Raw genomic sequence first — 25,722 nt, forward strand, 5'->3', positions numbered from 1 at the left:
TCTTCTTCTTCTTCTTCTTCTTCTTCTTCTTCTTCTTCTTCTTCTTCAAAGTGTATGAAGTGTATTGTTTTGTTTAGTTTGGTTATTAGTTGAGTATTGACCATATAAGTCATTGCCTGATGCAGGTACAGCATCGGGGAGGAGTCCCCAGATGGCACCATGAGCCTCCTTTTTCTTGATGGGTCAGTACAAAGACAAATACCCGGGGCGCCTGGGTGGCGCAGTCGGTTAAGCGTCCGACTTCAGCCAGGTCACGATCTCGCGGTCCGTGAGTTCGAGCCTCGCGTCAGGCTCTGGGCTGATGGCTCGGAGCCTGGAGCCTGTTTCCGATTCTGTGTCTCCCTCTCTCTCTGCCCCTCCCCCGTTCATGCTCTGTCTCTCTCTGTCCCAAAAATAAATAAAAAACGTTAAAAAAAAAAAAAAAAAAAAAAAAGACAAATACCCATTAGGCCTAAGCAAATGAAGGATGATGTATAAACAGAGCCTGATCTTTTTGGTGGGTCTAGAAAAGCTGCCTTTTTTCTTTTTTAAATTCTCAATATTTTTAATCTTCACTAATTTGAAAGATTGAATATGATAGTTTGTAGTCATTTTTACTTGCATTCTTATTTGTGGTTTTGAACATTTTTCCATGTATTTATTGGATTTTCTTCCCGTTTTCAATTTGTTTGTACCCTTTGCATATGTTTCTTTTAGACTATTTTTTATTGATTTTAAAGAGCTTTTTGTATATTATTGAAATTATATTTTATATAACAGTAAAATACACATAAAATGAAATTTACCCTTTAACCCTCTTAGCGTGTGTACTTCCTTGGCCTGAAGTATATTTACATTATTGCACAGCTGTCACCACTATCTTTAGAACTTTTACATCATCCCAAAGTGAAAAATAAAAAAGCAACCATGCCACAAAGTAGGTGGCAGTGTCTTACCCATACATGTATTGTGCAGGCCTGAGGACGTCTTTTATCCTTGGCAAGGAATGTGCTAACCTCTTCTCCTTTCATACAACGATAGAAAAACGGCTTGAATGATGTAATCCTCTCATTGTTTTTCTGAATCCAAAGCTTCCTTGATTATTGCTACTTCACTTTAAGAGATGTACTTATACATTAAATAAACAGGTGAAAATATGTTCTCATATGACCATCTTACTGAGCAGATTCTGTTTTGTTGAGTCTTTATAGTTCCTACACTTTAATATACTGGTGTTTGATGTTTTCTTTGCTTGCCAATGTGGTATTTCCAGCTGTGCATGGAAATTAATTTTCTATTTGAATAGACAATTCCAGGAAACTATCTATTAAGTTTATAGGAGGCAAAGAGAATGTTCTTTTACAATTTTTCCTGGTATTCTTGGCATTATAAGGGGAGTAAAAAGGTTGATATAAGAGTCCATGATTGTCAGTTTATTTTTTGTTTTTAACTAATACTACATAAGTAAAATAAACTTTGCCACGGATCACAAAGATGGTCAAAAATAGAATGTGTTTGGCAATGAGAACTCACCCTCCATTTAACAAAACAATCCTAAATGGATCTTCCATGGACTCTAAAACCTTTCTTGGGCAATAGATCCCCTTCTGTATCTGACTGGTTCTGTGAAATCTCAAAATCTAAGGTCCATAGAATATTCCAAAACCCCAGGAGCCAGGTGTGTTTTAGAATTGAGATTTTATCAGTTGTGTTTTTTTTTTTTTTAATTTTAACATTTACCAGCTTTGGATTTAGAAAATTTTTAATTCCAGTATACTTAACATACAGTGTTAATAGTTGTTTCTGGTATACAGCGTAGTGATTCAACATTTCTGTACATTACTCAGTGTTCCTCATGACAAAAACATTCCCTTCACCTACTTCACCCTTCTCCCCATCCACCTCCCCTCTGGTAGCCATTAGTTTCTTCTCTGTAGTTAAGAGTCTGATTTTTAGTTTGTCTCTTTTTTTCTTTGTTTCTTAAATTCCACATGTAAGTGAAATCATATGGTATTTGTCTTTCTCTGACTGATGTGTTTCACTTAGTATTATTCAGCCGTGAAAAGAAAGAGATCTTGCAATTTGCAACAACATGGAAGGATCCAGAGGGTATAAAGCTAAGAGATTTTATCAGGTTTTTAAAAGGTAGCATGAGACATAAATCCTGTGTTACATGGCATGTCACTTTTATTTTTTATTTTTATTTATTTTTATTTTTAAAAATTTAGCCTTTTAAAAAATCTTTTCCTTTTTCTTCAATTTACATTTTTGTTAGTTAATATTCGGTGCAATATTGGCTTCAGGAGTAGAATTTAGTGATTAATCACTTACATACAACACCTAGTACTTATCACAAGTGCCCTCCTTAGTACCCATCACCCATCCAGACCATCGCCCACCCACCTCCCTCTGTGAACCCACACTTTGTTCTCTATCATTAAGAGTCTCTTGTGGTTTGTTTCCCTTTCTTCTCTTTTTCCTCCTTCTTATATGTTCCTCTGTTTTGTTTCTTAAATTCCACATATGAGTAAAATGGTACAATATTTGTGTTTCTCTGACTTATTTCACTTAGCACAATACATTCTAGTTCCATCCATGTCATTGCAAATGGCAAGACTTCATTCTTTTTGATGGCTGAGTAATATTCCATTGTATATATACACCACATCTTCTTTATCCATTCATTAGTCGAGGGACATTTGGGCTGTCTCAATAATTTGGCTATTAGTGATCATGCTGCTATTAACATTGGGGTGCACATACCTCTTTGAATCTGTATTTTTGCATCCTTTGGGTAAAAGCCTAATAGTGCAAATGATGGGTCATAGGGTAGTTCCTTCTTTTAGTTTCTTGAGGAACCTCCATGCTGTTGTCCAGAATGGCTGTACCAGTTTGCAATCCTACCAACAATGCAAGAGGGTTCCCCTTTCTCCTCATCCTTGCCAACACCTGTTGTTTGTTTGTTGTTAATTTTAGCCATTCTGATAGGTGTGAGGTGGTATCTCATTGTGGTTTTGATTTGTATTTCTTTGATGGTGAGTGATATTGAGCATCTTTTCATGTGTCTGTTAGTAATTTTGATGTAATTTGGAAAAGTGTCTATTCATGTCTTCTGACCATTTCTTAACTATTTGTATTTGGGGTGTTGAGTTTGATAAATCCTTATAGATTTTAGATACTAATCCTTTATAAGATACTATTATAACCCTTTATAAGATACTAACCCTTTATAAGATACTATTTAGATACTAACCCTTTATATGTTGTTTGCAAATATCTTCTCCCATTAAGTAGGCTGCCTTTTGGTTTTGTTGTTTCCTTCAGTGTGCAGAAGCTTTTTGTCTTGATGAAATCCCAATAGTTCATCTTTGCTTTTCTTTCCTTTGCCTTTGGTGATGTGTTCTAGTAAGAACTTTCTATGGCCAAGGTCAAAGAGGTTGCTGCCTGTTTTGTCCTGAAGTATTTTGATGGTTTCCTGTGTCACATTTAGGTCTCTCATTCTTTTTGAATTTATTTTTGCATATGGTGTAAGAAAGTGGTCCACTTTTATCCTTCAGTGTGTTCCTGAAAGACACAGGATTTTTTCCAACGACATTGTTGAAGAGACTGTCATTTTTTCCATTGGATATTCTTTCCTGCTTTGTCGAAGATGAGTTGGCCATTTAATTCTGGGTCCATTTCTGGGTTTTCTCTTCTGTTCCATTGATCTATATGTCTGTTTTTGTTCCAGTAGCATACTGTCTTGATGACTACAGCTTTGTAATGTAACTTGAAATCTGGAATCATGATACCTCTGGTTTCGTAGTTTCTTTTTAAGAATTGCTTTGGCTATTCAGGTTCTTTTGTGGTTCCATACAAATTTTAGGATTGTCTGTTCTAGCTCTGAGAAAAATACTGGTGATATTTTGGTAAGAATTCATTATATGTGTAGATTGATTTGGGTAGTATGGACATTTTACCAATGTTTGTTCTTCTAATCCATGAGCATGGAATGCTTTTCCATTGCTTAGTGTCCTCTTGAGTTTCTTTCATAAATGTTCTACAGTTTTCAGAGTATAGATCTTTTCCTTCTTTAGTTAGGTTTATTCCTAGGTATCTTATTGTTTTTGGTGTCATGTCACTTTTAATGGGGTCTGGGACAGTTCCTTATAATAAAAACATTTAATATTTATTTCTGCAGTGAAATTCATAGCTATTAATACTAAATGAGGTTAAAATAATAAATAATCTCCTGTCTGTTTAGGCCAGTTTTTATTGCCAGATGAGCTTAGATTTGTCACCAAATGAGTAATGAAAATTCTTTGTTCCTTATGGTCATCGATAAGGGACAAATAAAAATCTACTTGTATTTTAGGGCTTTCCTAGTCTCTCAGTTAGAAGTGGTGTGGCTCCATGCTCCAGCCATGTTTGCTTCTCCTCAGCTCCACACTCAAGTTCTGGACTTACTATTCTCAATATTACAGATACTTTTGTTTCTAGGGCTCTGTTCCTATTACTCAATAATACTTTTACTGAATTTAATCTCTTGCTTTTAAGCCATTTTGTGCCTGGATTCTGATCCTTAACACCCAGTTAGTTTGCCAATGTGGTAAATGTCTCATCATATCTTATATGAATATATATGAATATAAATGTATATGTGTGTATATATGTATCTATATGTATATATGCATATGTATATAACTATGTATATATGTATATAAGAATGTATATATATGTGTGTGTGTGTGTGTGTGTATATATGTGTATGTTCACTGTTTCTGTTCTTTTGCACTGGTTATTTTCAGTACTTGAAATGCCTTTTCCTCCTGTTAAATTTATCTCCAACCACATTATTCTACTAGGGATATTTAGTTTCATCCTCTGTTATATTCTCTATATTCCCTTAGAGCACTGTATCTACCTTTGTTACAGCATGCAGTACATTGTTCCTTAATTATTATAGTAATTATCTCTCTCTCATATTAGACTGTAAGGCTTTTAGAGTAGCGCTTCTTTGTATGTCTATTGCCTTAAACAGTGCTTGGCACAGCAGTTTCCAAGATTTTCAACCCAGCATAAATAGAAGGTGTGTGTTTGGAAGTAATAGGGTGATATTGGGAACCAGGGAAAGAGGGATGTGCAATAGAAATAAATTCATGAGAACACCTGGGTGGCTCAGTTGGTTAAGTGTCTGACTCTTGATTTTGGCTCAGGTTGTGGGATGGAGCCCTGTGTCTGCCTCTGCACTGGTGGTGTGGTGCCTGCTTGGGATTCTCTTTTTCCCTCTCTCTCTCTCTCTCTCTCTCTCTCTGCCCCTCATCCACTCATGCTCTCTCTCTCTTTCTTTCTCTCCAAATAAATAAACATTTAAAAAAATAAATAAATTCATGAACAAGACAGAGTAGTTTAGAATAGCAGTGGTTTTGTTTATTTTAAATGTACATGAGGGATAGAAACTAAAAGATTCATGTGGTTTGGAGAATTAGGAAAACTTCAAAAAGGAGTTGAAACTGGAGACAAAGCTTGGCAGGTGGATGGGATTGAGGTAGGCAAAGAAGAGTTCGCAATGCTTTCCAGAGAAGGGGAAGTATGTTGCGGAGGGAATGGGTGTGGATGAGAGAAGAAGATATTTAAGCTGTTGGCCAGTTATAATGTAAGTTCTAAATTAGGAGATTGATAGAAGAAACAGGTCAGTAGGCAAAGTAGGGCTGGATTATATAGGGCAATATATTGTAAGAAAAAGAATGGATCTTTTTAGAGTAAGATGTCATTGTGAATTAAGGTATATAGAACAGGGATGATATGACAAAAACATTTCCGAAAATAAATGTATCCACAGCATATTCACTGATGCATGAACTAAAGGAAGGTGAGGGGGCTAGTTTACATCCTTTTGCTAAAACCAGTAGGGGATCGTAAGGACCTGATATGAGATGATGGTGGTGAGACCAAGAATAGAGAAAACAAGTGTGACTTTTGAAAAGTAAAACTGTGGTGTGATGGTGAATGTTTTGCATCAATTTGACTAGGCCACTGGGTGCCAAGATATTTGGTCAAACGTTATTCTGGGTGTTTCTGTAAGAGTGAGATTAACATTTTAATTTGTAGACTGAGTAAAGCAGACTGAGTCTCCATAATGTGGGTGGGCCTCATCCAATTAGGTGAAGGCCTGAATAGAACAAAAGGCTGACCTCCCCCAAATAAGAGAGAATTCTGCCTGACAGCCTCTGAACTGGAACATTGGTTCCTCCCGGTTCCACAGAAGCCTTGTTGACGTTCAGACTCAAACTGAAACACCAGCTGTGCAGATTTTGGACTTACCAGCCTCCATATTCTGTGAGCCAATTCCTTATAATATGTCTCTGTTTCTCTGGAGAACTCTGACTAATACGTGTGGGGTATGGAGACTGACTAGATATGGATGCTACAGGTGAGGGAGGAATTAAAGCTGACTAAAATTTAGGACTGAGAATTCTGGAGAATAATAATGGTAGCAATAGGGGAAGTTGAAATAGGCAGTCAGTTCTGAGAGAGAATATGTTTGGTTTTGTTTCTGTTGACTCTGAAGTGATATTGGAAATTCGAATGAAATTGTTGCACGCAGGTGTAGTAAGGTGGGTAGCTCGTGTGGGTTAGGCTGAGTAAGGCATCTTGGAATCCTGTGTAAGTGAACAGAGGTCATCTGACAGAACAAATCCCATAGGGGAGTGAGAGAGAGGAACAGAGGGTAAGAATGTGATTCAGGCTCTCCAGGCGGGAATTACAGGCTTAGAGAAGAAAGATGAGTCAGTACACAAAAACTTGGTTGGGGACAGAGTTCGCTCTTGACATTGGTTTGTCTGTATGTGCATGAGAATGTAAGCTCCATGAAGCTGGTGATTTCCCCCACTCCTGTTTCTCCCATTTTAAATATTGTGCTTTGGATTTGTAAGATCTCCAGACCATTACTTTTACCTTTATTTTTCACCTTAAATGAAAAATGAAACAGGAATTAGGATTTCTTTGCTGTAATTTTGACTTGGCATTTAAGTAGGTATATAGAATCCGGTTTCACATTTTAATTCCTAGGACTTTGATTTCCTTTTCCAAAAATGTGAAGATTGGTTTAAGAAATTTTAGGATTTTTTTTTACAGCTGAAAAATACTGGGGAAAAATATCTATATGTCAAAAAAATGTTCTAAGCTGCAAAAGTGGCCTTGGGTAAATTCAGAAAATAAATTTTACAGCAAATCTTCCTCATTGCTATTTTGGAAGTTTTTATTGATTTACTATTAATTAGATTATTATAATATATTAAATAATTCAAAGTGTATAATCTTGTCTAAAAGCATCTTTGGACCAACAGATTTCCTCCTAAATTTTAAAGATGTGATTAAAAAATTATTGGGGTGCCTGGGTGGATCAGTCAGTTGAGTGTTTCACTTAGATTCAGGTCATGATCTCACAGTTCATGGGTTTGAGCCCCATGTGGGGCTCTGTGCTGACAGCTCATAGCCTGGAGCCTGATTCACATTCTGTCTTTCTCTCTGCCCCTCCCCTGCTTGTGCTCTCTCTCTCTCTCTCAAAAATAAATAAATAAACATTAAAAGAAATTCTTTACAGGGAGCCTACCCCTATTTTATATAGCTTTAAGTTAATATAACTGTAAAAAGTATTCAGAAAACAAAAACATACTAGCATTATTTTTTCTTTAACTCCAACACTGTAAAGAAATTTCAATTTCTTATGGTATTTTAATTCTATTACTAAGTCTTCTAACTCTTAAATCTCATACAATCAACTTACACAAAGAAAAAAAATAGAAGAATCATTGGTTAAAATGATTATATATGTTTATTATGCCTTATTCAAAATTATATTGTACCTCCTAATGTGTTTCTAGATCTGTGTTAACATCACAATACCCATTTTTAATCAGTTTTGAGTATTTGATCAATGTGTGATATTTAAATTGTAGTCAATACCCTTTAACAATTTTTTGATTGTACAGTGTGAAACATGAATTTCTAAGAAGTTTGGAAAAAATAAGATCTTTCTATTTAAAAAATGTACAGTGTATATGTTGATATAATATGTGACACAAAAACTATTGAACAGATGGAGAATAGGTGCTATCAGCTTTAATCTGAAGACATTAAAATACTAATATTAACAAAACCAACATTTTTTTTATAGAATGGCACTTGTGCCCCCAGGATATTGTGTGTTAGGTATTGTAATTCTAATTGTGTGCCTTCCTACTTTCTGGTAAGTGAGGGGAGACTGTCTTTGGCCATTCTTTCTTATTGACCATTTATGTGCAAATTCCATAAGGAAATAATCTGCCTTCAACAACAAGGTGCTGACTTTTTTTGTCATTTAATGTCTCTTGTTTGCTTTGAGGCTGTCTTTAATTGAGGATAGTTGATAGGTGAGAAATCTCTTGGGAAGGTAATCAGATATGTGCTTTTATGACACAATTCTTCTATCTACAAAATGATATCTAGAAATAGTGTATTTCCAGTAGTGATACTTGAAAATGATTTATTTTTACTTCCCAGAGTTTCCCAAATTTCTGGATTTCTTATGAAGGTGAGTAATTTATCCTTGAATTTATTTTACTTTTGTGTCTATTTATATTCAAGTCATTTCGCCATTCTTGTTGGTCAGCCAACATCTTAGTTCTCTTTGTGTTGTGTTTGGGCATGAGGATTTGCTCTGCAATCAGATATAGAAGAGATTAGGGGCACCTGGGTGGCTCAGTCGGTTGAGCGACCTACTTTGGCTCAGGGCATGATCTCACGGTTTGTGACATTTGTGAATTCGAGCCCCGCGTCGGGCTCTGTGCTGACAGCTCAGAGCCTGGAGCCTGCTTCGGATTCTGTGTCTCCCACGCTTTCTGCCCCTCCCCCATTCATGCTCTGTCTCTCTCTGTCCCATAAATAAATAAACATTAAAAAAATTTTTTTAAGATATAGAAGAGATTAAAAAATAAAAATACGTATTTCGTAACATAAAAAAGCATTAGAAAAACTTTTTTAACATTTCTGCTCCGTTTATAAGTCACACTAATGACTGCTTTGCTTCTCAGTAATTTTCCATTTGTAACATTTTATACCTGGATACACAAATGTAATGCAATTGAACAAGAAAACAATTATCTGTCTGGTGGAAATAAATGTATTTATCTCATTGAAACAATTGACTTGTTTAAAAATACACAGAAGTTCTGTTCAGACTGCGGTTACCTGTAATTTGTAAAGAATTTCCAGGAAAGAATTAAAATCCTTTGATGTAATGGGATCAGCTATTGAAGCCATTGGTTGTGAATGATAAATTTCCATTCAGAATTCCCCTGTCATAGAAACCTCTTTTTGGAATCATTTTGGTTTTGAGAGCTTTTTTCAATAATCTCTGAGTTTTGGCTGGATCCCTGGAAAACTGCACGCAAAGGCTGTATCTTCCAGTGAAAGCTTCATGTTGACTTGTGGGTTCTATGTCAGTGGAACGTTTCAGTGCTTTTTGGCCTGGCTCAAATGTTTCTTGGCATTTTCTGAGGAGTTTGTCCCATCCCATCTATAGGATCACACTGGATTCTGGATAAATTCTTAAAGCCATCATTCATCTGCAAGCTAATTTGGGATTTTATTGGGTTTTGGAAGTGGCCTAATACCATTGGGCAATTGAGGATTCAATATTTTTAATAATATTTTCAAGGACATACCTACTTTAAAAATAATACAGGGAAAAACTACTTTTCCCTTAGTCCAGTAATTATTCTTTTGTATCTGATCTTTTCACAGAGGTCAATGTCCTGTTTTAATTTCTCAGTGTATTTCTTGGTCTCTTCACCAGTTTCTAAAATTACTGCAGATCAACAACATTTTCATCTTTCTTAGAGAGTGCTCTGGCTCTGGGCTGACTTCAGTCTTGTGATGTGGGACTGATGTGGATTTTCATTTTTCACATTAAAAGTACTGCCACAGCTAGTTACTTTTAGTTATAACATCATAGAATGTTGGTGCCCATAGGTGCCCTGAAGATGGCCTTGTCTAGCCCTCTTGTTTTACACATCAGGGTAGCCAGGCCCAGTTCCTTAGCTTGCACTGGAAGCTTAGGGTGGAACCTGTGGCCACTTCACAACAGAACTGGTCTATAGGAGCACCCCCTCACCCCCTACCAGAATGCTTAAGATCCACCCCTATTCCCTGTCTCAGGTTTTGTATCTTAAATCTTAGTTTTCCCTAATGCTTTTTAAATAATTCCCCATACTTCCTATGAATTTGGAAAACCAGCAGGAAAAGATTTGCTTTATGTTTGGTTGGGATTTCAGAGTGTTACGTATGATACCATTCTCTTCATGTTTTGAGCCATCAAGAAATAAATGTAGGAAAGGGAAAGGGATCAAACTTACTGCCTTCTTACAAATAATGTTGGGTTTGGGACCACATGGTAGACTCAAGGCTAAAGCAGGCTTCCTGTGCCTCCTACAGAATGTAGCCACCCACTGATAGATGGAGAAGTGTCCCCATCTGACCCCCGTGTAAGACCACTCTCAGGAAGGGCTGCCAGACTAGTACCTCTGGGAGACCCCAGTGGAAAGCTAGGGGCCTCCCGCCAGAGCACTTTACAAGGACTCTGGCAAACCGTAGCAGCCCTCTACCACCCGTAGGAAGCAGCTCCTTTCAAGTAGGCCATGTTCTGGTGAGTCTTTGTTTTTTATTCTTTTTGTTCTTACCTTACTATTCTTGCTTCCTGTAAGCCTTATGACACCAGCGTCATTTACATTCCCCCCCACCCCCCGCATGATGAGTTATTTTCCTGTTATTCTCCTGAATAGAGTTGAAAAGACAAGTACAGTAAAGTCAGCCTAGGCAACTGACCGTTTGCATTTGAGGAAAATAAATGAAAATTAGGCAGTGGTGATGAGAACGCCTTGAACATGTGCTCAGAACATTCACAATAACAGGAAATGAAGAACTCTTCTACTCCGTCATCACCAGGGTATTCTTCTGTCATTTTTAAGAGTAAGCTGGGGGAAGACTTTTTCTCTTTATCTGCTGTCTTTATGTAAGCTTGGCCAGAGCTCACTGTTATAGTTTAATAAATATATTCCCAGGTATCTGTAGACAGTGTCAAATTATCTTGTTTTGTTTTGCTTTTGTCTCCTTCTGGACCTGAATTAAGTAAAATTTCAGGTCATAGAACTGTCTTGGAATTTTTAGTTGATTTTCACTTTTATGTAGGTAGGTATCTACTGGGTTTCATGACTTCATTTTATTTTCCAGATGTTTTCTGAGTGATCATCTTGTTTCTTTACCTTCTGCACTAACAGTTGAAGATAGTTACCTATGACAACCTAGAGAAGATTTAACAGTATCCTTCCTATTAAGAGACTTGTTTTCTTTAGGGTTTCTTGTCTTGTGGAACATGTCGCACCTGTGTATAGACACTTTTACTTAATTCAGAGGTAAATTAAAAGTAATCAAAAATTATAGTGTTCTGGACAATCATGGATTCTTCCCCACTGTTATGCTTACTCAGAGTTTGCTTCCTTTTAGTAGGTTTAAGGCCACTTAGATAAAAATACTGAATTGTAGAGTAGGTTTCAAATGTTATGGTTTAAGATGTTAAGATTTAAGATGTTTCAGTGCATTCTTGGAATTGAAACCATCACCTTTTAGATTAATTGTTTCTGAAGAATTGGTTTCATTGACATCTCTTGAATCATCATCGTCTTTTTGCTTAGTGTGCATGTCAAGTGTCTGTTACAGTGAAAGCTGAGATGTGGCACACAGGAAATAACACAGAGGTAGACATGATACACAGTGGAAGGCACGGGGGCAGTAGAGAGTAGTGGTGGAGTCCTATGGACCTGGGTTGAAACTCAGTTCTATCAACTGACTGTCATAATCTCTCTGGTTCAGTTTGCTCATCTGAACAATGGGCATACCAATTAATGTCTTCTACTTCAAAAGTCTTGTGAGGATTAAGTGAATTAATACCTGGAAAGCCTTTTAGAGCAGTGTCTGAAATATCATATGAGCATTATAAATCTTAGCTGTTAAACAGTCTTAACATTCCTGGGGCACCTGGGTGGCTTAGTTGGTTGAGTGTATGACTCTTGATTTCGGCTCAGGTCATGATCCCAGGTTCATGGGATCAAGCCTGGCTTCAGGCTCTGTGCTGAGCATGGAGCCTGCTTGAGATTCTCTCCCTCTCCTTCTCCCTCTCCTTCTCTCTCTTTCCCTCTGCCCCGCCTCCCCTGCTTGCTCTCTCCCTCTCTTTCTAAAATAAAATTTAAAAAATAATTAAAAAATCCGGGGCGCCTGGGTGGCTCAGTCGGTTGAGCGTCCGACTTCAGCTCAGGTCACGATCTTGTGGTTCATGAGTTCGAGCCCCGCATCAGGCTCTGGGCTGATGGCTCAGGGCCTGGAGCCTGCTTCCGATTCTGTGTCTCCCTCTCTCTCTGCCCCTCCCCCATTCATGCTCTGTCTCTCTCTGTCTCAAAAATAAATAAACATTAAAAAAAAATTTTTTTTTAAATTTAAAAAAATAATAAAAAAATAAAGTCTATATATTCTAATTGGGTTAATGGATCAATGTTTATCTGTATTTTTAAGTGTTTTTCTTAGTACATTATTATTTAGGAAAACTGGATTAGAAAGATTTCTGAGGTATTCCTGGCTTGCATTTGATAAAAATTAAAAAAAAAATTTGTTTTAATGTTTATTCATTTTGAGAGAGAGAGCCTACAAACACAAGTGGGGGAGACCAGAGAGAGGGAGAGAAAAAATCCCAAGCAGGTTCCGTACTGTCAGCACCGAGCCCGACTTGGGGCTCGAACCCTAGAACCCCAAGATCATGACCTGAGCCAAAATTAAAAGTCCGATGCCTAACCGACTGAACCACCCAGGTGCCCCCTGGTTTGCATTTTTAAAGGTGAATTGTGTATCAGAAGACTAGGAGCCTCAATTGTGTATAATTTAATACTAATAAATAAAGTTGGGTTTTGGGTTGTCTGTGTGAAATTATTTGATGATTTCAGGGAATTTATTTCCCACTGCCAAACTGTATTTAATTGTCTTCATTGTCATTGGTTTTGGCACTAAAATTGTCGTATAGTCATAATTGCTCAGATTAGAAGGGAAATATTGAAGAAGTCGTCCTCCAGTTATTAACAGATTAACAAGCATAAAATAGTTGGATATGTTTGAGGAATGTAGGATAACCTAATACCCAGGGGCATAATATCCCAAGGAGAAAATTTCCTAATGTGTGTTTTGGGTGTATGGAGTATTAATGTGGGTATACCAATTCTATCATGTAAAGAATTGCGAAGGAAAAGTTTTAGGGGAACCTAAAAGTTTTGCTTTAGCTTGTGTAATAAACTTGACTACATCAATATCTGGAAAATAATTAGAATACCAGATTATGTTGAGTGCCTAAAGAAATATGTTTGACAACTTTTAATTTTCTTTCCTCCTACACACCACTTCCTAGTTTGTTTCTGGCACACCAGATGTGTCTCAACACAGTAGCTGATCCGGGTAGAGTTGTGTGAACACCCGTGGCATAACAAATTTTCTCATTTTCATTACATTTAATGAAACTAAAATTGGAAGGAGCAGTGCATGTGGCAAATAGTGTTATAGAGACATAAGGGGTAACTTGTCCTTTTTCCAGACCTCTGCATCAATGTGCCTTTTTTTAAGCTAATATTAAAGTTTGTATGCAAATGATGAATGTACACAAACAAGGCTCATTGTAACCTTGCTTTTCATAGTTAGGCACCAGTGGGCTACTCTTGGTGCACAGAAGTGAAGAGGGATGACTGGTGGAGGAAAGTGAAAAAAAATTACTCACAGGGAAAGTTTTTTTTATTTTTATAATACTCTATTTTCTGTTTTCTAGCTTCTTTGAATGGACTAATTCACTCCTATTTTCTTAGCTTAAAACCAGCTTTAGTTCTTGATCTCCATGGAGAAGATACTTTCCATAGGCATTTTTATTTTGTCTTTCATTTCTTTACTGTAGTAATTTCCCCATTATTCTTACTTAGCCTTTTCTCCATTTAAGTGCCAGGGCATGTACTATATTTCAGAAGCTGTAATTTTCTTTCAAAGAAATTAATTTTGTTTTTAGCTTTGGCTTCATATGTGATCCATTTTTGGGTCTCTAGTTTTGAATATCTACCAATAATTTATAGAACCATTTTTTTCTCAATTTTTAATTATAGAATAAATAATATTAAAAACAGACAGGAACTGTTCCTTACCTTACCAACCTGTGCAATTTGTTTCCTTTTGGTTTCAAGTCGTATTTGGTTTCAACTTATATTGCCGTTTTCAGGTATTATACTCTTTAATGAGTGGTTTCCAGGAGCAGTTGCTTGGTAATCATTAGTTTACTTAATCATTCCTCTGATGTTGAAGATTTAGATTTATAATGTTTTGCTATTATAAATTGCATCACAACAAAAATCTGTTTGAATATGGCCTTTCTTTTTTTTAATTTTTAAAATTATTATTATTAGTATTATTATTATGGGTCATTATTCACTCAGTTTAAACTTTCTGGCCTGATCTTATTAAGTTAAAAGTTTTGAATATTTTTATGGGTCAAAGGATGTGATTTTTAAGAAATGATTTTTGAAGTGCTTTGTTAGATGGCTTTCTACTATAAATTGCCAACAATAATGTCTTGGCTTTATCAATTTTATTTTTCTAAGAACCTGGGTATTGTTGGATATTGTGTCTTAGAATTTTGTATTTGTTAGTTAAATGTAAAATGGTACTTCAGTGTTGCCTTAATTTGCCTCACTTTGATAAATAAATGCTTTAATGCTCTTTTTTTCGATGTGTACCTAATAATTTGATTCCTATGTGCATGTCCATGTTAGTGCCTTATTTTTCTTCAGCATCTTATTTTTCTGTCAGTTTATCCCCTTTTGTAACATAGAAAACAACCTTTGATCTCTTGTATTTGATAAACATTTCTGCAATATGTTGTTTTCCTTTTACCATGACTATTACTTTTCTTAGTAAAAGTTAAAGATTAAACTGTAAAATTCACATCTTTTTGTTTCTTTTATTAACTCAAGGTTTAGAAAGCTACCATTGTTTCAAAAATACTCAATTTTATGCTCATTTTTATGAGCTAAATCATATATGTATTATAAATGCAAATATACACAGACATACACACACAGAAAGACAGAGACTAAGGAGGCATTAGTATTGTAATTATATTATGCAATATAAATTTTGACCCATTTTCCCCTCAGATCACTGGTTATCTCAATATAATTTATTAAATAGCTTTCCTCCCTGATCGTTTTGAATTTTTATTATATCATTACATTCTTACATATAATTAAATATTTTACTGGACTTTCTATTCTTATTTGTTGATGTATTTCAAAATACATGTCAAAACCACATTATTTAAATTATTATTGCTTTATAATACATTTTAAAATCTAGTGGGCTCAGCCCTTCTTTTAAAAAATCCTTGAACTTCTATTATGTACCAGAAAAAGTGAGGATAGAAGAATGAAAATTGCCAGTTTCCCCACCCCTGGTAATCAAAGTCTTGCCAGGAAAACAGATATGAAAAAAACCCAAAAACTGGATACATGTATGATATGGTAAAAATCATGATAGAGAGGTGAATACAGAACTGTGGTAGCACAAAGGAAAATAGTATGTTTTCACCTCTTTATTTTTTCTAGTTCTAATGAAAGTTTTGTTTTAACTATAATTGCTATTTTATGTCTACAAAATACTTTGAGAATGTTTGGTTTTTTAATCTTGTAATCTCATTTAGGATTATTGTATCTTACTTATTTCTAAGTTAAGTTCTATAGTTTTCTTGAATATGAAATACTTGTTAGAAGAATTTCAAGTTAAACATGTACATGTTATGAATATTATTTGTGACAGTCTCCAGGTAATTCTATATTCGATTTATTTCTTTTAAAAAGGCCTATCTTTTGGGCTTGCTCTTAAATGAAAAATTGGAGCACATACTCCTTCATCTCTTTTGGGGGGGGGACTCAAACATTCATTGATAATACTTCTGGGTTTGATAGGATTTGATACACATACAAGACACAAATGTGGAAATGTTATCGATGTTAATTTTTGAAACCAATGGTAGGTCAATGAGAAATTCCTGAGCCAAGGAAACCATATTCTTATGAAAATGTGATTGAAATTATAGAAAACAGTCTGTGTTCTATAGCTGTGGAAACTTTAGATGGATCATCTTTGACATGTGAATTATAGTTTCTATCACTGCAGCTGTTAATTGGTGACAAGGAGGGATAAAGTGTATTAAGGAGTTTTGGAAAATAAAACATAAATACATATCAAATAGTAATTATTTCTGGAATTCTGTACACATAAGGTGTTTAAACCCTCCTTTTTAAATGCACACTAAAACTCATTTCATTATTTAAGTTTTATAAGGTATTCTGTATTTAAAAATAGTTTTGTATTGGCAAATTAGGTCAGGAATAAGCAGGACCTCAGTGACGTAAATAAATAAATCCCAATGGATGACTTTCTTTGGACTTCCTCTTTTGTGTAATTCTTTTTATGTATAAGAGCACATCTCTTGGCAAGGTCCCATTATAAAAGAGAAAAGAAAGGTGGGGATGTGGGGGGGGGGGTAAATATTCCCAGAGAGACTCCTTGAATTTCAGCCCTTTCAGTTACATGATTATTCTTGTGGTTACAGGAGATGAAAGGATAATGAGGACTTGGTTTCCTGAGTCATAAAAAATAATTTGGATATACACAGGGCCATTTACGTGAATAAATAGATGCCTTATAAAAATTCTCTTTGGGGGGGTACACTAAAATTATTTTAGTGTCCAAGTTCTGTGACCTCAGAGTAAGTTCAAGTGTAGGGAGAAGCATGGCAGGCACTTGATAATAAATTTAGTCCAAGTGTTTAATTTATGTACTTCTTCATTCAAAAAAATGATTTGGGACATCTTATAAGAATATATTTGACTTAATAATGAGAAAAAGCACAGAGAAGTAAAGATTCACTATCAGGAAAATATAAATAAGTGGGGAGTCTTAACCACAAAAAAGAAAGTAAATATATTTATATTTATTATTCATATTATGTCTCTTATTACATATACACATGCACTCGTCTTTTATATATTAAGTCTTTACATTTGTGTTTTTAAAACAGTTTTTAGTAGTACCATTTAGCTTTGTAGTATTTTTAAGTGATTCCCTTTAAAAGAATTGATTTACCTGTGGGTGATTTCAAATCAACCTGTTCAGTACCTAATTTAAGAGTAGATGGATTAAAAAAGTTGGGGAGAGAACAGCAGCCATAATAAACAAGATGTATAAAAGTTACTGAATTCTCCACTTGAGAGAGAGTTTCAAATATTTCTTAATAGTTATCCAGATCACAACCTTTCACATTTTCTATCTTAATATCTATGTCCCTTTTCTACCTTACCATCACCTGTAGCCAAAACAAAAGAAAACAAAACAAAAACCAACCAAACAAACAAAAAACAAAAAATAACTCCCCTAATCTGAAATCATTTTTGTGTGGGGCCTAAACATTTGTATCCAAAATATCCTAGCACATCTATTCTAAATTGTCATGAAGTCATCATTGATAACATAGAATATGGAAAGAAAATTAAGAGAAAAGTTTCATCTAGTTGTCAATGATAAAGGAAAGAGAGTTGAATAATAAAATAGCATGAGTTAATAAAAAAACAACGAAAGACTAGAATTTACCATGAAAATTATGTAGTGTGTAAATCCTGAGTAACAGTTTTGAAATATTGAGTCTGAAAATCAGACCTGCAATTTCTGCATTTGTTTTTTATTATATACAACTTAATTGCCTGTTAGTTAAGTCCTAATCCATCAAATAAACAAAAATAATTATCAACCTACCTTAGCTGTTTTCCCTTTCCCTTAAATCTTATTTTCCTTATTTATTATGTCATTATTTCCAAACTCCATTAGTCCCTTATACCGCTCTAGGTATGGATATTTTAATGGGAAGAGACAGGTAGTAACTTTTTGGTTTTGTGATCTTTTATATTCTGATTCAATAAAACTTTATTGATAACCTACTTATGTAATAGGCACTATGTGAAGAGCTTTTTCATATCTTATCATACATTACTTCTCATAATAACTTCATGAGATAAGTACTTTATGGTCCTAATTTAATATAGGTGAAGACTTATTTTAGGGAGAGACTAGCCCAAGGTCACATTGCTAATAAGAGCTGCATTTTGGCTCAAACCCGTCTTTGACCTTGAAACCAATGTTCTTTCCATAGCCCTATCTCTTGCTAAGTACTCCTGACTTTTACTTAAGATACCCTGTACTCTCTGTTATTAATCATGTTTGTGTAAAATGTAGTCATCTCTTAAGTAGATACAGTAAGGCTGCTATTGTTATCTGGGCCAAATTGAGGAATTGAATCATGGAGATGGAGCTCTGTTGACTATACAGTGGTCAAAAGAGTTAGTTCAAATTTCCATTGGTTCAAATCAGAAAGAGGGACAGTTTTTTAAGGGAAAAGGAGTATGTAGTGGGTTTTTTGTTTGTTTTTTTGACACTGATGTTAGTTTTCTTTTTGCCTACTAAGGACAACTGCAAACACTATGTACTGTAAACATTGTATCTGATATAATGAGGAAATTGTGAGTTGCATAGTAGGAATTCTTTCAAACTTGACATTTATTGAGCACCTCATAAAATCCAGATATTCTACTATGTTCATTGCTCCATCCTTGAATAAGACGTAGATCTGACTCTCCAGGAACCTACGGTCTAGTGAGACTTTCAATTTGTAATAAAGTAGCTATTTTTCAAACAATTCAAATCCAGTAAATTTCTTACTAGAATCATCACCTCTGGGAGTGCCTGGGTGGCTTAGTCAGTTGAGCATCTGACTCTTGATTTCAGCTTAGGTCATGATCCCAGGGTCATGAGATCAAGCCCCACATCGGGCTCTTTGCTGAACAGGGAGCCTGCTTAAGATCTCTCTCTGTCTCCCTCTGTCCCTCTCCTCTGCTTGAATGGCTCTCGCTCTCTTGCATTTATCACTTATCTAATAAAGAATGTAAGTTCTGGTTAAGAGAGTTTCTTATTTCAGGCAATGTAAGGTAAATCAGTTTGTACCATGATTTTAAACCTTTTTCAAATATAACCCGCATTTTAGCTTTAGAATTAAAGGATGTTGAAAAGAGTTCAATATAATGTAATTGAGTCACTTAGAAGGCCTATTTTAAACCAGTCACTTCCTTTTCTTTCTTTGTGCCCTATGAGACACGGACTTGCAGAATCAGGAAAGCATTGTTTTTGTTTTTTGGGATTTGCTATATTATGTGGAACCAAAACCAAGTTAATATGAGTAGTGCTTTTAAGCTCAAGGTAGTAAGTGACATTGAAATTTTCTTTTTCCCTTCTAAATTTGGGCCTGAAGGAGTCATGTTATAAATTGACAATTTTTACTTATTCATAATGAAATGATCCTTTTTATTTATAGCCAAGTTCATCATTTTAACACTTAATCCTCCATGACAGTCTGGAGGAGGGGAAACTTGGCAACCCTTTATTATTATCTGTTTTTACCATCAGAAAGTATTTATTTGTAACGAGAGCATGGCAATGACGTAAAGGATAGGAATGAAATACTCCCTGACATTTTTATACAGGGCGGCCTTTCCTTTGGAGTCATGATGGTAAATATGACCATAATTACTTAAAATACAGGCAGAGTCCCCTGTAAAATACAAAAGCATGTAACTATAGGTGTGGAAGGAGAACATCTAATGATAAAAGGAGAAGATGTCGGCCTTGGATTAGTGTTTCAGAAACCCCATCAGTAACCATCTACACAACATTTCATGGACATTTTAACATTTATTTATTTTTGAGACAGAGGGAGACAGAGCATGAATGGGGGAGGGTCAGAGAGAGGGAGACACAGAATCCGAAACAGGCTCCAGGCTCGAGCCGTCAGCACAGAGCCCGACGCGGGGCTTGAACTCACTGACTGCGAGATCATGACCTGAGCCGAAGTCGGCCGTCCCAACCGACTGAGCCACCCAGGCGCCCTTCATGGACATTTTAAAGCAACTTACAAGCTTTTGCCATGTTTCACCACCTTTGTGACTGTAAAAATCCACCCACCAGAGAAGCCCACTAACTCACACTGCCAATATTATAAATCTAAGATATTTAAAATGTTGATTTTCAGGCCCTGATAGTGTATCTTGAATACAAATATAGTACTTAGTGGATGAGTTTCTTATATTTGTTTTGCGCCTGACAGTGCTGTCAGATCTTGAGGGAAGCCCAGTGTCAAGGGCATATGAAATGATTTGACTTTTGCCCCTGCATGTGCGAATGATGAGCTTTGGTGAAAGTGTTGGTATCCTCATGATTTCCTTCTGACATAGTCATAGTATATATGGCTATTAATTGACTTGGTCTCTGTGACATACAGATGTCTGCTGGAATCTACTGATGACAAACAGAAAGAAAGACCTACTTGATAATGGGTATTTTAAACCTGTGCCTGAAAGAATGAGTTTTGTGGTCATGTGTTCAGCAAGTGCTTTTGAGTGCAGGTTATTGTGCTAAGCTCTGAGGATGAAAACTGTGCAGTGAAGACCTGGCCCCTATAATGATAGACATTGAAGTCCATTTGGAAGGACATAAATAAACAATATTTAAAGCAATATAAAGAAGTGAATTGTTGAAATGCATTATTAGCCCTGTCAGTAGTGAGCTCAGGCTGTGGGGTCAGAAGAAATAGGTGTGAATCCTGGTTGCCTTATTCACTGTCTTTTTTACTCTGAGCATGTTACTTAGCCTCTCCAAACTTTTGTTTCCTCATTTGTACAATGGGATGATAATTGTACCATCCTGCTAGGCTGGATCAGGCAACGCAGTTGAGTTTCTTGTTGAGAATCTTCTTTTGGTTATTTCATAAGACAGAGGAAGTGTCTTTTCTGTGTCCCTCTCTTGGAACATCCAGAGAAGAGCGCATTCTCAAAATAAGGTGTCAGACTATCATATTCAAGTTGTAGTCCATCCTGCATAGCTGAAGACCAAACCACAGTTTTACATAAACCTTTTCCTTATTGAAGGTAATTGTTCATTTATTAATGCAAATGCCTTGTGGCTTGGGTGTGTGAGCCCTAAAAATATACTTCCAGGGATAAAAATAGATCTCTTGGAGTTCTGAGATGCTGCTTAATCAGAACCAGCTGCAAGCTGTCTAAAAAATGCAAGTTATATGAGCCAGATGGCTTTTGCCCTTTTTGCTTTAGACAGCATGTAATTTGGATAACTACAGCTACAGTAATACATTTTGCCAGTCACACTGTTTGATAAACATATTTGTTGAGAACAGCCACTTCCAATTAGAGACCCAGTAAAATGTTAATTTATTTTAATAATTTTTCCCTCTGGGGTAAGACAAGGAATACTTTTAACAGAAATGCCTGTTCACAGGAGAGAGTACTGTTGAAGGTTTCTTGTATGCCAGTGGTTAATTTTTAGGTTTGGCATTTAAATAATGATGACGAGTATTCATGACCTACCCTTCCAGTTTTTTTCTTAAAATTTAGTGTATATGTGAGGAACCATGATTTTCTATATTTAATAACTATATTTGTTTTACCTGTGGAAAGATGATTTGGCTAGTTTTAACTTTCTTTGATACGAAGCTAATTACTCTAAACTCTGATAATAGTTATTGAATTATTGTTTGTACCCACAAACCATCATTAATGTGGTATTTCTGGGATTTTGCGTTTATGACTGTGATCTATTAAGAAGGAATTTTCTCTAGTAATTGATATAACCATGAGTGATTTCCACTGACTGAAGATAACTGTAAACCTCGTCACTAATATTAGCTAAATTCTAATTTTGTCTAGTTCTTGTTCAGCTCTGATAAAACCACAAAGCTAAATGTTTGGGCTATTCACACTCTAAGACATAAGCTCAGATACACCCTGCTTTTAAGAGATGTGAAATTATCAGTTCCATTTTTCACTAGTGGCACCACTTCTTGGAAAAGCATTTTGAAGCCTCGATCATCCATTACATGTGATGAAGTATTCTCTATGTCTTGAGACATCTACCAGGCAGCAAATAATAGATTGCTGAGCACCTCTGAAGGATCTCTAGTGTCATAATTTTTCTGTAGTTGCAAGCCTTCCAGCCTTGTGAGTTTAGCAGTCCCCTAGTGGTCTTTCTTCCTTACCCAGTTTAAAAAGGAGAGGGTATTTCATCTATAGGATTAGTGATGTTAGAACATAAATTTCACTATAATAGTAGCTTCAGGTTTATTTACTGTTACTGTAGTACCAGGAACTCTGCTAATCACTTTATACATTACTGCATCTAAGTCTCCCAATAACATAGCATTACAGGGTGTATATTTTTATCCTGTTTTACAGATAAGGAAGCAATGGCTTTGGAGTATAATTATTCAACATCATACCGAAAGTGTCAGAGTCAGAATTTGAAGCTACTGTTGTTTTAATGGTTTCTCTGACTCATGCTCTTTAATTCCACCCATTAAGCTATGAAAAGTGGCATTTGACTTAGCCATAGCTGTTTTCTCAGAGATAAACAGATGCCTCTGTCCATTCTTGTATAGCAGTGATCTTCTTAGAATTTATTTTAAGCTCAGATTAATATGTGAAAAGGTCTAATCTCTCTCACTCCACTTCATTAGATATATTGTAACTAAGGTACTTTAAACCTAAAAGTCATATCACTGGGGAAAATCTCATTTTGGTGCTTTTCCAATATGTAGTTAAGAATTATATTGATACGCAGTGCTTTGAGAAACTGGTAAACACTTATGTGATATGAAACGGCATAGGAAGCAAGTGTTTACCAAATTTACCAAAGTGATATCCTACTTTTATGTCTTTAACAAACTAATAAGATAAAGAAATTCAGTAATGAGTAGAGCAGTTCATAACTGTATGTTGTGTCCCAGGCAGCAGGAGATAAAGCAAAGCGTTATTTATAAAGACATCTTAGTTGAAGTACTGTCCACTGAAAACAAACTGAGGATCATGGAAGTATTTTATTACACTGTTATAATTATTTACATATGGAAACATAAAATACTTTCTTGAAAGATAATATAAAATGATAGAAAAGCTTGTACTTAAGTACTATGGTTTAATAATGGACTTACGCTATCTATTAGCAAATAGTTGATATTATTTGTTGTTTCCTGTAAATGAAAGGGGGATATGGGTCAAAAAATATTACTTTTTAGTAAATTCATTATTTCTTTTCTCATTTAAAATAGTATATTTAAATAATTATTAACCTGTTTTTCATATCTCACACAGTACACTCAATTAACATATAGATTCAAATGTGAAATCTGATAGTGCTTGACCCACTTGAAGAAAACGTTTAATGTCATTAGATGGGAGACATAAATGGCCTAGAGAGAGTTTCAGTCCTTTCTTTACGTGGAGAGATATAACTTGGAATGACCCAACAAGGCTGCTTTAGTCCATATGTATCAGTTTTCCATTAACATGTGAGGTGGTGCTATGGAAAGGAAAAGGATGCATGAAAAATGATCTCTTCCAAATTTATCTGTGTTTATCCTAAGTGGGTAAATTGTTCCTTTTTCACTGTATGAGGGTTTAGTAGGTTAGTAAGTAGTCTGGTTTGTTTAAATGATTTAATAAGGAAGTATTGAGCATATAAAGAAATGACTTTATCCTTGTCCTCAAATAGCTTTTGGCATTTGGCACCAAAAGGGTACAATGTTATGTGACTTAAAATGTGGTCCCAGAACAATGTGATTCTTGGAGGTTAGTGACTCCAATGAAGGTAAGATAGATGAAGGGAGATCTTTTATTCTCTTTATCCCATAAGGGACTTTTTTTGCTTTTGTCTTCTTGAAGAGAAGATGAGTGTTTGGCTGAAAATGTATGTTATCGACCCTTGGGCTCCATTGGCATATTTCAAGCTGTTATTGTCAATCGTATAAATACATGTTTAGACAACTTCTGAAACACGTCTTGTTCCTTGAAAATAGAGAAGTCACTCATCTTGGTGTATCAATTCTATAAGATGGCTCTCTAGAATTGTGTCATTTCTTCATTATGGCTTCTCTTATCTTGTACCTCTTCAGAAGGCCTTTTTTTTTTCCTCCCTATCTTTTTGCATTAGATAAACATAATTTTATTTCCAGGTGTGTAACAGTATGAGATATAGGGATGTATGTATGCATGTGTATAGGTGTGAGAGAGAGACAGGGAGAGAGAGAGAGAGAGCAAGAGGAAAGAATGGGAAGAGGGAAAGAGAGAAGCAAAAGAGAGGAAAGTGATGGAATGATTGAGTGATTGGTTGGTTGTATGTGACTGTGGCTTTTCCTGAAAATTTTCCAGCTGTTGTTGGCGTACTGAAAAGTTCATCCGAATCTCATAATTTCTTACGGTTTTCAGTTAAATCTTGTAAAAAGATAAGCAACAATATTATATACGCATATAAGTTGCCTTTCCAATATTTATAAATCTTAATTCTTTTTTTATTGCATTGGTAAGAATGTCAGGCTTTCATTCTCATGTTAGTGATGGGTGTCATATATACATCTGACTTTATTGAAAACAACTCTGTTTAATGCTTAATAGGGTGATAACTATACATTAAACTATCCTGGTTTACTAACCCATGAACATGTATCCAGATAGTTACATTTTTTTGAGGGAGTGTTCTGTTTTAATTGCTTTTGACTTATTGATGTCATAAATTTATTAATAGCTTTCCCAATATTAAATCATTCTGGATTTCCTGAAATAAACTAAACTGGACATGTTTTATCATGATTTTAATATGCTGCTGTGTTTGATGTATATTTCATCTAACATTTTTGCCTCCATGTTCATAAATAATACCTGTAGTTTTCTGTTTTGTCAGCTCTTTTTCAAGTTTCAGGGTTAAGTGTTAGTAGGCTTGTCATTTATGATTGAACAACCTGCACGTCATCACCTATCCTATCATTCTTTGCCTAGCTACAGTACTTTTGCAGATGAAGGTAGTGTGGTATCTTGAGAAAGGGACCTTTTTAAAACACACAGGCTGCCATATCACCTAGCAGAAAGGTGAGGGTTACTTGAACATCCTACAACAGATTAAAAAATATGTATATCCCCGTATTTTTCTATGCCTTCACTGTTTAAAGAAGTGACATATTAAAATCATCATGGCCTGGAAACTTTATTTGGCAATAGTTGTTTACTTTAATTTTTTCTAGAATTGTTGGTCTGTTTTGACATATATTCTACTTTAAAAAATTTTTAGCAACAGACTGTATATAGGAATCTATATAATTTTTTAAATCTTTTCTGAAGTAGTGATTTTTACCTCTCATTTTATTTTTGGGTCTTTCTTTTGAGAGCAAAGATTAGCTCTTTCTGCTTTCTCTCTCCAAATCCCTTTACTTACTAGAATTGTACATATTTTACTATTTTTAAGAAATAATTGTTTATATCTTTAGTGTTACTTTTTTCTTGCTTTCCTTAGGTATAGTTTACTCTCCTCTTAAAAAATTATTTGCATATTTGTATTGGATATTTAGTTAATTTATTTTTGTTCTTTATTTGCAAAGGGCCTTTCAAGGTAAGTTTTAGGCTTTCTAACTTAACGGTAACTGGAGCATTCCATTTGTAGGACCTCTCTGCTGCTGGATTAGTGCAGGTATGTTACCTGTGTGAGGAT

The 25,722-nt window shown here is 35.3% G+C and overlaps 1 protein-coding gene and 1 non-coding gene across 5 annotated transcripts in view; one reads left to right on the forward strand and one right to left on the reverse strand.

The window, feature by feature from the left end:
- HDAC9 (histone deacetylase 9) overlaps nucleotides 1-25,722 on the forward strand; it is a 903,132-nt gene that overhangs the window by 95,151 nt on the left and 782,259 nt on the right. The gene's annotated exons all lie outside the window — the stretch shown is intronic.
- On the reverse strand, nucleotides 889-1,017 carry LOC125931167 (U6atac minor spliceosomal RNA). Its single transcript, XR_007460417.1, has one exon. It is a non-coding gene; the product is annotated as a U6atac minor spliceosomal RNA (small nuclear RNA).

This window comes from Panthera uncia, chromosome A2 (assembly GCF_023721935.1).
Source record: "Panthera uncia isolate 11264 chromosome A2, Puncia_PCG_1.0, whole genome shotgun sequence".
In the NCBI taxonomy this organism is placed as follows: Eukaryota; Metazoa; Chordata; class Mammalia; order Carnivora; family Felidae; genus Panthera; species Panthera uncia.